Raw genomic sequence first — 14,437 nt, 5'->3', positions numbered from 1 at the left:
GTGGTAAATATATTGTTTTTGTAACAAAAAGAACAATGATCACTTATTACATTTTTCTGTAACTATTTGCTTATTTGCTCCTTTCCTGTTTCCCAGACTGAGAAATCTTGCAAGGATTTTATTTTGTTTCTTTTTCTATCTCCCATGAGTGGTGTTGTACCTGACACATAGGTAGTGTATCTCCCATGAGTGGTGTTGTACCTGACACATAGGTAGTGTACAATAAAGTTTTGAAAGAATGAATAAATAAATGGGTTTCATAGGCTTCCAGATCTGGTAGTGACCCCATTATACTGGGAAGAAAATCAAGGCTCCGAGATGTAAAAAGTTTGCCTGACAACCTGTAGCTACTTGGAGGTAGAAGCAAGTCAAGAGTTCAAGCCCCCTTCTCCTCAACCCCATAGAATCTATTTAATTCCCACCATATGTCTGAAATTTTAGGAGTGAGAGCTTCTTTTTTCTCTCACTTTTTGTAAGTGGTGCTGAATGATGAAAAGAAGTTGGGGTGGGGGGGAAGGGGGATACAATTCAAACTGCCAGTGATGAAAATAAATTAGAAGGAGGCATCCTGAAGGTCCAGGAACTAATATCCATGCATGGCAGCAAGCATATGTTTTTCCTGGCACACTTTGAATGTAAGCAAGCACAGAAGTTGGTATTTCATTACTTTAAGCATTTGTATTAATGACGTTTGTATATGTCAGTGGTGTGTAGGCAGAAAGATTAAAAAGAAATTTCTTGTTATTACATATTTTGAAATGTTCTATATTCCTACAGCATGGTTTATTTTTAGTTCCCTTTCTCAGCATGCAATTCTGACAATTTGGAGATAGAAAAATCTCTAACAGACACAAATTCTTAGGTACATAGAATATGAGATATGGGCTGCCTATATTTGAATCTTGGCTTCATTCCATAGTTGTGTGGCTTTGAACAGTGAAATAACATTTGGGGTCCTTGTTTCTTATCTGAAAATGTACTGTTGAATTTTTTTAAAAATACAGTATCTCATCATTTGAGTGTTTAACAAGATAGTATATGGAAAGCATCTAGCACAGTGCTTGAAACTTTCAAATATTCTATCAGTTAGTTACTTGTGTGGAACAAATTACCTCAAAACTTAGTGGCTTAAAACAATAGGCATTTATTATTACAGTTTACAGGTCTGTGGGATTGCACAGTGTTGGCTGACCTGGACTCATCATGGTAACTGTTGATCTTGGCTGGGCTAATGCATACATCTGAAGGTTGGACGTGGCACTCTGCTCTAAGCTTAGACTTGGCTGGGGCAATTTAGTTGACGCAGCTCTGCTCACAGGTCCTTCATCCTGTTCCCAATATTAACCCAGGCTGGTTAACCCAGGCATGTTCTTCTCAAGGAAATGGTGGAATCAAAGAGCAAGCAAGCCTAATATGCAAACACCTTTCACAGCTTTGCTTGCTTCATTTCTGCAAACATCTGCTTGGCCAAATCAAGTCTCATGACAAGATAAGGAGTAGAAAGTATCCCTCCAGCCCACTTCCCTTCGTATGGGTGTGCTGCAAAGTTAAAAAGCAAAGGGCATGGATACAGGGAAAGGAGACAAGTTAGAGCTGATACCACAGTCTTACAAACATTTGATTGTACATCACGGAGTAATATTAGGTCTATCATTTACTTCTCAAATCTCTGCACATAAAATGCCTTATTTCTTCCTAACCTGTTGAATTGCACATAGTACTTGTTCAGACTGTATCTAACTAAGGTAATTTGAAGCTTTATGAGTGGTATAGACAGTATCCAACTTCTTGGTGAAGCTATGCTCTTTCCAACCCATCAGAAGTGGGAAATTCAACAACACATCTCTCATTATCTCACTTTCAGGTGCCTTCCTTTCAGCTTATTCTCTTTTTAAATGCTTGGCATTTTTTTCATGGCTCACTCAACTACCTTAGCCTTTTTTCTCTCTGTTCTTTGGAATAAGTAATTTCTATTGATCTATCTTTAAGTTCACTGAATTTTCTTTTCTTTAACCTGTCTAGTGAATTTTTCATTCTGTTTTTATACTTTTCAGCTGTAGATTTTTATTCATTTATTTATATAGATTTGATTTCTCTGTTCAAATTTTCTCATTTATTCATGAGAATAAATATACTCTTTCCTTTAATGCTTTGAACATTTTTTTCTTTATTTTTTGAATGCATTCATAATATATACTTTGAAGTCTTTGTCTGCCAAATATAACATAAGGACATGCTTAGTGTCCATTCTATTGACTGTCTTTTTCCTGAGTATGGATCACAAGTACTGTCTCTGTGTATGTCTTAGAGTTTTTTATTTAAAACTGGATAGTTCAGATACTATAGTATAGCTACTTAGCACTCCATTGTATTGTTCTGACTATTGTTATACTTTTATTTTTTGTTTTAGTAAGAAGGTAGTTAACTTTCTTGGACCCAAACTGTGATGTTTGTCTCTTCCATGATATGTGGCATCTCAAATCTCTGCACACTTCTTACAGCTTCAAACTGTGGTTATTTTAGCCCAATCTCCTTGTATTTCCCCCTTATATTTATATTTGGTAATTTTCAAAGATTTAGGCAGTGCTTGTACTCTGGTTTTTGGGTTTATCCTCTCTTGGTTTGCTTAACTCTGGAAATTCCTCTTCTAGTTGCTCTGTTTGCCGCAGTCTGTCCTCTGATCTCTAAAGCCAAAAAGGCTTTAGCTTCTTGCCATGTGACCTACAGATTTGGAAAATGCATTCATTAAAACAAACAAACAAACAGAACAGGACATTCATGGATCTCATCCAGTAAATCTCTGTCTTTTAAGGATAGGTTCTATTAGGTCTCTGCTTGCATTTTCACTGAGTTCCCTCAGTCTATCCACTAGCATGCATAATCAAACAAGGATTTACACATAGCATATAGTCATATATTGGATGCAGTTCTCTTCTGGAACTAGATTCTGTTTTTTACACCTTGAGTAATAAGGTTGTGAGTTTCTGCTGCCAACTCATGATGAGTGCCCTGCAACAACAAAGCCACAAACTTGCAATCATTTACATTTCCTGTTGAAGTTTTTTCTTAAGAATAAACTATCTTCTGGCTTCTGTCTGATTTTGGATACTTTCCAGTGCCTTTAAATATCTGTTTTTTTATACTGTGTCTAGACTTTGTACCAGTGATCTGCAGAAGGATTCCTGTGAGCACTTCATTTTATTGCCATACCATAAGCTCTCTGCTTTGTCAGAAAATGACAGCAATGCTGGCTCATTCCCCCAGGGTGTATTTTAAAAAAATAATAGCAGGACTTGAATTATTTTCAACAACATGGATAGACCTAGCGGGTATTATGCTTTAGTATTCTAGAACATAAAGAGAGTATGACTGTAGAGAACAGAGAATGGCATTCTTTATATAGAGTAGGGCATCTTTAAGCCTAAAATTGGCATCTAGTTGTTGAGAAAACTATGTGGTGTAATGACTAAAAGCATTGACTAGAGAGCCAAACATCCTGGGTTTGAATCCCAAATTTGCCATTTAATAATTCATTTAACTTGTTTACATCATTTAAACTCTTTATGCATCAATGTCTTCATCAATAAAATGTAGATGATGATAGCAACCACACAACGTTTTTTGGGGAGAACCAGATAAATTGATATTTATAAATGCATAGAACATTAAATGGTACATTATATGACATATAGTAACTACTGTTTTTATTTAAAAACAAGGAAAAGATCATGAATAAGTGATAAAAGCTCATTAATTCCATGTAGAAGGATTATCAGAATCACCATCATAAAGCACTGGCTTTGAGTGTTAGCCCATCCACATGCCTGCTGTATGGTATAGGGTTTACCACATCCTCTGGGTGGATCTGTTTCTCTATCCACAGAATGGATAACTTCCTGCCCCACATCTTTCATGAGGGTGCTATGAAAGTCAAATCAGATAGTACGTTTGAAAGATCTTTGTAAACTGCAAAGTGCTGAACAAAAGACAGGTGCGTTGATAGGAAATATCTTTAGCTTAAGTAAAGAATCTTGGGAACGCTCATGCACTATTTGTGTGTGTACACCAACAGTGCACCCACCAAGAGTGGTGCAGCCACTATGGAAAACGGGATGGAGTTTTTTCAAAAAATTAAAATTAGAACTACCATATGATCCAGCAATTCCACTTTTGGATATTTCTCCAAAGGAAATGAAAACACTAACTCAAAAAGATATATGCACTCCCATGTTCATTACAGCATTATTTAGAATAGCCAAGAATATATATATTATAATATATCGTATATAATAATATGTAATATAAAATGAAATATTCTGTCATGAAAAAGAAGGCTATCTTGCCATTTGTGGCAAGAAAGATGCAACTTGAGGGCATTATGCTAAGTGAAATAAGTCACACAGAGGAAGACAAATGCTGGATGATCTTACTTATATGTGGAATCTAAAAAATAGAAACCAAACTCATAGATACAGAGAACAGATTGGTGGTTGCCAGAGGTGGGGGTGGAGAGTGGGTGAAATGGGTGAAGGTGGTCAAAATGTATAAACTTCCAGTTATAAACTTAAAAAAAAAGTCCTAGGGATGTAATGTGTAGTGTGGCAACTATGAATAATACTGAATTGTATGTATCTTATAGAATTCATGTTTTCATTTTTTCCCAGATATACACCCAGGAGTAGGATTTTCAATTATGTAATAGTTCTATTTTCAGTGTTTTGAGAAACCACCATACTGTTTTCCATAGTGGCTGCACCAATTTACATTCCCACCAACAGTGTTCATAGAGCACTGTTTACAATAGCCAAGAAATGGAAGCAACGCATGTGTCCATCAATAGACAAATGGATAAAGAACATGTGGTATATATACACAACATAATGTTACTCAGCCATAAAAAAGAATGGGACTATGCAATTTGCAGCAATGTGGATGGATCTAGAGAATACTATTTTTAGTGAAATAAGACAGAGAAAGACAAATACTGTATGATATCACTTTTGTGTGGAATCTAAAAAATAAAGCTAACAAGTGTATTATATATAGCAAAACAGTAACAGGCTCACAGATATAGAAAGCAAACTAGTGGTTGCCAGTGGGGAGAAGGAGGGGGGGAGGGGCAAGATAGGGTTATGAGATTAAGAGATAAAAAACTACTATGTATAAAATAAATAAGCAACAATGATATATTATACAGCACAGGGAATTATAGCTATTATTTTGTAATAACTTTTAATGGGGTATAATTGATAAAAAATACTGAATTGCTAGGCTGTATACCTGAAACTAATATAATATTGTAAGTCAACTATACTTCAATTAAAAAATAAAACAAATTGGATAAAACAATAACAATTTAAAAATCCTGTATTGTATATTTAAAATTTTCTAAGAGAGTAAATCTTAAAGTTCTTATCAAAAGATTGTAACTCGGTGTGGTGTTGCATGTGAACTAAACTTATTGTGGTGATCACTTTGCAATATACACACGTATTGAATCATTATGTTGTACATCTGAAACTAATATAATGTTATATGTCAATTATATATCAGTAAAAAAATGAAAACAAAATCATGAGGAAATTTAGATTATATTTTGAACTCAGTGATAATAATACATATCAAGACTTGTGGGATTCAGGCAAAACAGTATTCATAGGGAAATGTATAGCTTCTAATGCACATATTGGTAAAACAACAGCAAAATAAACAGAAAGAAAAGAGAAGGAAATAATAAAGAAAGAGAAGAGCTGAAAAAAATACAATAGGAACTATCACCAAAACTAAAATTGGTCCTCTGAAAAGTTTAATAAAATTTATAAATGAATACACAAAAATTCAGTAAAAACATTTTTGTCTTTACAAATGACCACATCCTGGTACATAAATGCATTCTTAATATTCAGGCATCAGGGGTCCTTTTACAAAAATGCTGGAGTGTTTCTTGAAAATCCCTGCACATGGTAGATGCAGTACAGACATAAAATTGAGCTTGGCTTTGTGCAAGTGTTCGTAGTGGGTTCTTAAGATTCAGCATTTTTAAAGTCCTCAGAATGCCTGCAATATCTTAAAACAAGGAGATGTTAAGTAGACAAAATGTCTTCCTGTTTTCTTAAAAATTCTAACCAATCCTTGTGGTTGTGAAGCCACATATTAATAAGCAAACTGATCATTTTCCACAGGAAATCTAACACAGTGTTTAATTGATATTATCCTAGGTTATGCTTTTCCAAAGCGATGGCACACATCTTTCTACCAGCTCTTTTGTGGAAGTCATTTGTGTTGTTGCTATTGTCTGTATCTGTTAGGAATGCATGCAGCTACAAATAACAGTATCTGACTAGAAATAGCCTAAACTCATTTATTGTTCTCCAATAGCAAGAAGTCTGGAAATAGATCACTGTTATTGGTATTGCCTTAGTGGCAAATGACATTAGAGCTCAGGTTTAGCATCTCTAAGATTAACTTGATCTCATGACTACCCAATAGCTTCAAATGCTCCAAGTATCACATACTTATACAAATACATTCAGAGGCAGCATTGTGGATGGGTGGGCAGGGACAAGTAGATCATGGGACAGGGAATTTCTCTTCATAAGTTTCTTGTTTTCATGGAAGAGAATCCTTCCCCAAAGGCTTCCCAGTCATTGCTCTTATGTCTCATTGTCCAGAACTGGGTGACATATTAACTATTGTCTAGATTAAGTAGTTGAGTTACCTTTTCTGATATCTGAATAAAACCACAATTGGTGTTAATTTGGAGTTAGACAAGCACCAGAGTTGGCCATGTTGGTTTTTTTGTTTGTAATTTTTTCTAGTTTTACTTAATGAAGAATTCAAAACAATAGAATAATTTCAACTATAATACAAGAGATCTTTCAGATTCTCCGACCGCTAATATTTACCACATTTACTTTTTCATTTTCTCTCTCTCTTTCATCACCTATGCATACATATTGAATTTTTATGAAACAGTTGAGATTAATTTGTAGACATGATTCCCTGTTATACCAAATACTCCAGTATATATTTTCTAAAAACGAACAAGCAAAATCTCTTACATAAGCATATTATTGCCCTCAAAATCGGAAAGTTCAAATTAACACAATAATTCCTCATAATTAGGTTTGGAGCTGCAATATCACAGAAATAATGCTATGCTCTCTGTATCCTGATGGGTGGTATAAAATATTGATTTGTCCTAGTGTTGACAAAGGAAACTATGACCATATATGGTTAAATTGGTATCTGCTAGGTGCCTGTAAAGTAATTATGTTTTTCTTTGTAAGTAGTAAGTATTTTGTTAGGGCATACTTTGAGAGTATGAAATTATCCTATTTCTCATTAAACTTTCATTTTTTAGTTTTTGCATCCATTGATGATTTTTACTTTAAACAGTTATTGTTATAATGGTTATCAAATGGTGATTTTATCCATTTATTACTTGGAATTCTACTCTTAAGGAAAAGCTTTCTCTTCTTTGCATTAATTCCTTTTATCAGTAGAGACATGGATTCCTACTTTATTCAGTAGATTGAAATTCAATAGTATTAATTTGATGCTCAGTTTTTCCTAAATTTGGCTAATGGAAGCCCCTTCCAACAGACTTCTGTATCCCTTTGATGTGCCATTATGATTCCTTGAACACCTCTTTACCATCTGTCAAAATAAGTTGTTTCATGTTCAACATGTATTTTTGTAGACCAATCTCAAAATCATCCATTTCTCTATGGGATCCTCATTCCTTTCAGTAAGTCTCTGCATCAGAATGTACTCAATGCTTCTTGGGTCTCATTGCTTGCAAGCCTTCTTAGTAGACAGAGCTAAGAAATATGTATGAATATACCTATATATTTATATATGCACATTTACTTTTATATTTGTGTGTGTGTGTGTGTATATATCTATATCTATATATATATATATATATAGATATATATATATAAAACCATGAATTTACTCTAGCACCTTCAATTCTAATCTAAACTTTAAGGTGGTCTAGCTTTCCCCCTTTTCCATATTTCTAACTCCCTTCTCCAACAGTGAGAATAATCATGGCTCCCATTATCCTTGACATACTAATTTATTTGCTCTAGTCTCTTTTATATAACCAATCTCCCAGCAAGACTAGTTCTTGACCTTGACTATAGTATCACCTTCTGGCTCAGTCATGACTACACCATAGCCTTCTTGTTGACCTTCCCCTACCCCAGTGCATTGGTCACTTTTTGCTTGTTTTTTAGAACTACTTTGGCACAAATCCACAGAAATAAACTGATTGACCCATCAGATGAACGGCACATAGATTAATGGGTAGAAAAATAAGAGCACTCACAAATTATCAAAATATTTGTTCAAATCTTACTATTTTTTTTTCACCAGTGAAACATTGCTAAACATTATACCATGGACATTTTCCCAAACCTTCCATATTTAAAACCTGCATCATTTTATATACTACTATCACTGGTGCCTACTTTTGTTCAGGTACGCGTCACCTTCTACCTAAACATCTGTCAGTTTCTCCAATCAGCTTTGGAACTCTTTGAAGGCAAGGACTGTCATTCATTTCCATAACCCCAGAGCTTAGCCTAGGGGCCAACACACTGGTGTTTGATAAATATTTTCAGAATCACTGAGTTATTTAATGACTAAATAATGGCATTAGTCAAAATGAACAAATACAAACATTGAATGTTCTAAAATGTTTACCTATTTTTTTTTTATTTTCAAGAATGTTTTGGTTGTTTTCCTCTTTTTTACAGTTCTTCAATACATTTCAATAAGCCTCTAAAGAACATCTTCTCTGAATAAGGCTCTGTGTTTGTAACTGCAACCTGAACTCGTTTTCCTATTTGTGATGACTCTTCAAACTCGAAGAGACCAGACACTTGACTCAGAAATGGAGATTTTATCTACCTCCAATATCCTGGTTGGAGTTGGACTCAGAAAGACCAATTTTTACAAAAACTGTACAAAACCACCATATTAATGATTTTTCCAGAGTTCTCCAAAATCTATTCACCCTCATATCCTGATAATCCACATTTTTTTAAATTATGAGAACCAGAAAAAGCAGTCCTTGGTGGTGATCTTGTTTTTCCCATCTATAAACCAAGTTCTAGACACCACTTTTAACTGTTTAAGTCAATTTTAGCATTAAATTCTCACAGACCTCAAATCTCTTAAAATTTTATTATCAGAGGTTTTTGTGTACATATCTGAGAGAGAGAACAATATTATATAAAATAAAGATATTAAATAATAAAATAATTCTGAAGCAATTATATGAGACAGCATATTCCCATCTAGAAGAGAAAGATATTCCCAGCAAGAGATGATTCCTGAGGAATTTCTGCTCTTCCCTTGACCACAACAACATCTGGAACAGGGATTCCAGGTCTCCCTATACCTGTGATGTCTAATACAATAGCCACTAGCCATATGTGATTACTGAGTGCTTGAAATGTGGATGGTCTGAATTGAGATATGCTGTAAAATACACACCAGATTTTGAAGACTTGGTTCAATTAATATAAATGTAAATTATCTTATTATTAATTTTAAAAATCAACTGTGTGTTAAAATGATGTTTTGGATATATGGGTCATAATAAAATATATTTTCAGTTGCCATTTATTTTCTGCTCTCTTTTATAAGAAAAGTCTTGAAAACATTGCCTATTTTTGTCTCCTCTTACCTTACACTCTCTCCTCTATAAGCTCCAATCATTTCACAAAAATACACCAAGACCTCAATTACCAAGGTTTCAAATGACCTCTGTATTACAGAATTGTATAGTCAGAACCCATTTTTAATGAATTTGATCTCAGCATTATTTGGCACAGTTGATGACACCATTCTCTCTGAAACCCTCTCTTCTCTTGGCTTCAGTGACCATATATGCTTATGGTTTTCCCTTTTACCTCAATGGGGCTTTTCTTCATTGATTCCTTTCCTTCTCTTTGACCTCTAAATATTGGAGTGACCCTAAGCTCAGTTCTGGGACTTCACTTATCCTCAACATTCACTCTCTCACTCACCCAGTGTTTTAGTTTTAAACACCACTGGCATATCAAAGAATCTAAAATGTTTCCTCCAGCCCTGACTTATTTCCCAGATTCATATAAACAACAACTATCATTTGGTATCTTTACCTGGTTGCTTACTACACACCTCAAACTTATCCCAGTTCTCTCTCATTCTCCCTTGGCTCTTCCTTTTAGTACACCTACCAAATTTCTCACTCTTGGTAGATGGCACCACCATCTGCCCCATTGCTTAAGCTTCATATCTAGGGTCTATTCCCTCTTTCTCTTAGATTAGATGCATCAGTGTATCTGATTGACTTTACCTCTGAAGTACATCTTATCTTCCTTGGCTGCTCCCTGGTCCAAGCTACCATCTTCTATCACCTGAACTGTTTTAATAGTCTACCAACTAGTTTTCCTGTTTCCACTCTTACTCCACTATGATCCAATCTAGGTATCGTGGGCAGAGTCATCGCTTATGTTATCATTTAGGTCATAGCATACTCCTACTTTAAAGTTTTTACCTTAAAATTTTCCCACTGCTTTAGGATAAATTCAAACTCCTAACTCTGGCTTGTCCCTGCTTGCTTCTTCAACATCTAGAGCTATTTTCCAACTTTTAAAAAAAATTATTTAATTTAAGTATAGTTGATTTACAATGTTGTGTTAACTTCTGCTGCATAGCAAAGTGATTCAGTTTTATATATATATAAAATTATAAATATTATAATTATATAAAATTATATATATTCTTTTTTCATATTCTTTTCTATTATAGTTTATCACAAGACACTGAATATAGTTTCTTGTGCTATACAGTAGGACCTTGTTGTTTATCCATTCTATATATAATAGTTTGCAACTGCTGATCCCAAACTCCCAATCCATCCCTCCCCTACCTCAAGTCTGTTCTCTATGTCCGTGAGTCTATTTCTGTTTCGTAGATAAGTTCATTTGTGTCATATTTTAGATTCCACATATAAGTGATATCATATGGAATTTGTCTTTCTCTGTCTGGCTTACTTTACTTAGTATGATAATCTCTAGGTCCATCCATGTTGCTGTAAATGGCATTATTTCGTTCCTTTTTATGGCTAAGTAGTAGTCCATTGTATATATGTACCACATTTTCTTTGTCTGTTCCTCTGTCAATGGACGTTTAGGTTGTTTCCATGTCTTAGCTATTGTAAATAGTGCTACTATGAACATAGGGTATTTTCTAACTTTTAAACTGTGCTCCAAACAAGCTTTCCTTCTGAAAGTTCCTTGAACACACCAAGAATGTTCTTTCTGGCTGTTCCCACTGTTTATATTGCTCTTCCCTAATCTTTTCATGGCTGGTTCCTTCTTGCCCTTACATCTCCACTTAAATATCATCTGACCAGAGACATCTTCCGAACCACCCCATCTCAATCATACCTGGTCACTCTTTAAAATAGCAGCATATTTTAACTTCTACTTATCCCTAATCATTACCACATAACATTTTCTTGTTCATTTTCCTTTAATTATTTGACTCTCCTTGGTGTAAGGCAGGATCTTGTCTTTCTTATTCACCAGTATATGCCTAGTGCCTAGAGCAGTGCACACACTGGACATTCAAATATTTGTTGATTAGATAAATATTTAATTGCATTGTCTTATTCACCAGCACAGGGCAAAGAAGCTGAGAAATCAGTGCTATTGGGGAAAGATATCAGGTTTCATAATAAACTTTATGCTGTGTTTTCAAGTCTGTCTACTCTAGTAGATATTCACCTCCTTGGGCCCATCTACTTGTTTTCACTCTAGACCAATTTTGTCCCAAATAACTTTCTGTGATGTTCAATATAGTAGCTATTAGTCACATGTAGCTATTGGGTACTTGAAATGTGACTAGTTCAACTGAGTAGCTGAATACTTAAATTTATTTAATTTAAATTTAAAAAGCCGCATGTGGCTAATGTCTGTCGTATCAGGTAGAGCTGCTCTAGAGTGAAAGCTCCTGCAAGGCAGTTTCTATGTTTTAGTTCTTCTCCATACCCTGAGTACCAAGCAAGTTTCTGATGTAACACAGATGATCATTAAGGCTGGTTAAAATTCTTGAGTCAAAGGCAAGATAGTGAGAATTTGAGGCCTTGCTAGAGAAGGGGCAGGGAACCGAAGTGATGTCTCTGTGGGAGAGAAAGCCCCATATGGTGTCTTTCCTTCAATGTAGCCATGAAAATAGTACAGGTTTTAGAAATTTAGAAATTCAAGATGCTCACCTGAATTATACAAGCTGTGTGACCTCAGCAAGCCACATAACCACCTCTGAGTTTCTTTTTTCCTCACCTGTGAAATGATGACATAAAAGAATGTAGCCTCTAACTCACTGGATTTTTATAGGTATCGACTGAGGCCAAGAATAGGAAAACCTAGCTGTAAAGTGTGAAGTGGTCTGTAAGTATATGGTTCTGTTATTTGTCCCACAGGTTGGTCCTGTTGGCAGATAAATATTAGGAGTCGGTTATCAAACATCACATCATCTAGACAGCCCTGGCCCTAGAAATGTTGGCATCTACTCATTTTACTCCATGATGGAAAAAGAATAAATAAATCATAAATGATTAATTTAGACTTCCCTCCACGCCTCCCGTTAACAGCTCAAAGTCCCCACCACACAGCAGGCTCAGTGATGAACTGGTGTGGTAGAACCTTCAAGACGGCGGCTAACCCTTCTCCAAGTACAACCAGCTGTGAAAACAAATTTAGCTCCACCAACATTGCAAAGGAGCAAAGCTTTTTCATAGGTTAGAGATATAATGTTCACCCCATTCAGAGGAATCCAAACCAAATACCAATGGCTTGTGGGGGTAAGAGGATATTAAGCATAATAGACAGATTATCTGCTAGTTTACTGAAGGTGAAGGAAGAGACATTTGTCATAGTTTTGCTAGAAAATGAGACTTTATCAAAGGGAGACAGGGTGAAAGGTCACCAGTTCTATTGGTGCGATTATTATCTTTACATAGCTGGAGTGGCAAAAGAAATGATCCCAAACAGAGCAAAACAAAACAGACCTCACCGAAGCACTTCAAGATGAGTCCCAAGAAGCCATCACACCAGACCCACTGGCTTCATCTTAATTTATCATCCTGGGCTTTGTTGACAAGAGTTGATTGGGTTCTCCATCTCTCCACAATGCAGCAGGTTTCATCATGGCAAACCACTTGGTGGACACTGGGGATGGTTAACTTTTAGGAAACAATCATTATAATAAGAAAGACACTACATTTTTGAGCATCTACTACAGACCTGAGACGGTGCTTTTATTTATTATCTCAACTGACAATCCACAAATAAGTGTTACATTTATTGCTTTGCAAATGATGCAATTAGGGCTTAAGTAAATTGGCACATCATAGATGTGTTGTTTTTGGTATTAATAAATACAGTAATGAATACTGTATCAGAAGCAGCGACTTATATAAGCACCTTTCTTAGTGCCTCAAAAAAATGTACACTTAAGGGACTTGATAGCCAATGCCTATTTGTTATTGCTGACAACATTTTTGCTCACATGTCTACACAGTGTTTTTTTTTTCATGGAAAGCTTATAACTCTCAAGAAATACTTCTCTTCAAGCTAGGTTTCTTTAGCATTGACTTCACTACCTATGTCAGCCATCATAGCTGCCCCAGACAAAGAAGCTAGGGCTATCTGCCTCAATCAGAGCAGACTGAGCAGAGCAGATTCTCCATCTCACTTCCCTTCTTCTCTCCTCTGCTCTGAGCATCCCACTCTCACCTGGATACCTCACAGCATCCCCTAGCCTCTGGATGCATCCTCTCTATCTATCTTCTGCCATTTAGCAAGTGCCTTGGACAGTCTGCTTAGCTTTTGTTTTACCTTCCTCCAGAAACATAGCTTCTTGAAGTTTCCCATTTCTTTAGATTAAAAAAATGTGGCTTTTTCACATACACTTCTCAGAGCCAGGAACAAACCCAGGATTGCTAGTTCCCTTTCCACTACATTGATCCTCATATTTTAATGGAAATAACTATGACTTAATAGACACCAGTGTTGCAACATGAATTGAAATTTTTCAAAAATTGCAACCAACATTTACTGTTTTCTATATGACAGATAATTTACCAATTCACAGATAGTATCATATCTAATACTTTAAAAACATAATGAAATAGGGGTTATGGTCTTTTCATTTAACAGATGAGGAAACTGAGGCAGAGAGGCATCAAGAGATTTGTCTAGGACCACATAGGGGCCAAGTAATAATCCAAAGTCTAATGCTAAACTCATGTTCTTATGTGGCCTAGAGTAGTAGGATATTAAAAAGTATGCGAACTTTGAAGCCAGGGCTTTGACTCAGACCACTATCTACCACTTCTTGTGCACCAACCTCCCCACCCCAAGCAAGCCATTCA

This window comes from Balaenoptera musculus, chromosome 5 (genome assembly GCF_009873245.2).
Source record: "Balaenoptera musculus isolate JJ_BM4_2016_0621 chromosome 5, mBalMus1.pri.v3, whole genome shotgun sequence".
Classification (NCBI taxonomy): domain Eukaryota; kingdom Metazoa; phylum Chordata; class Mammalia; order Artiodactyla; family Balaenopteridae; genus Balaenoptera; species Balaenoptera musculus.
The sequence above is the reverse complement of the archived record's forward strand: the minus strand, read 5'-3'. Positions refer to the sequence as shown.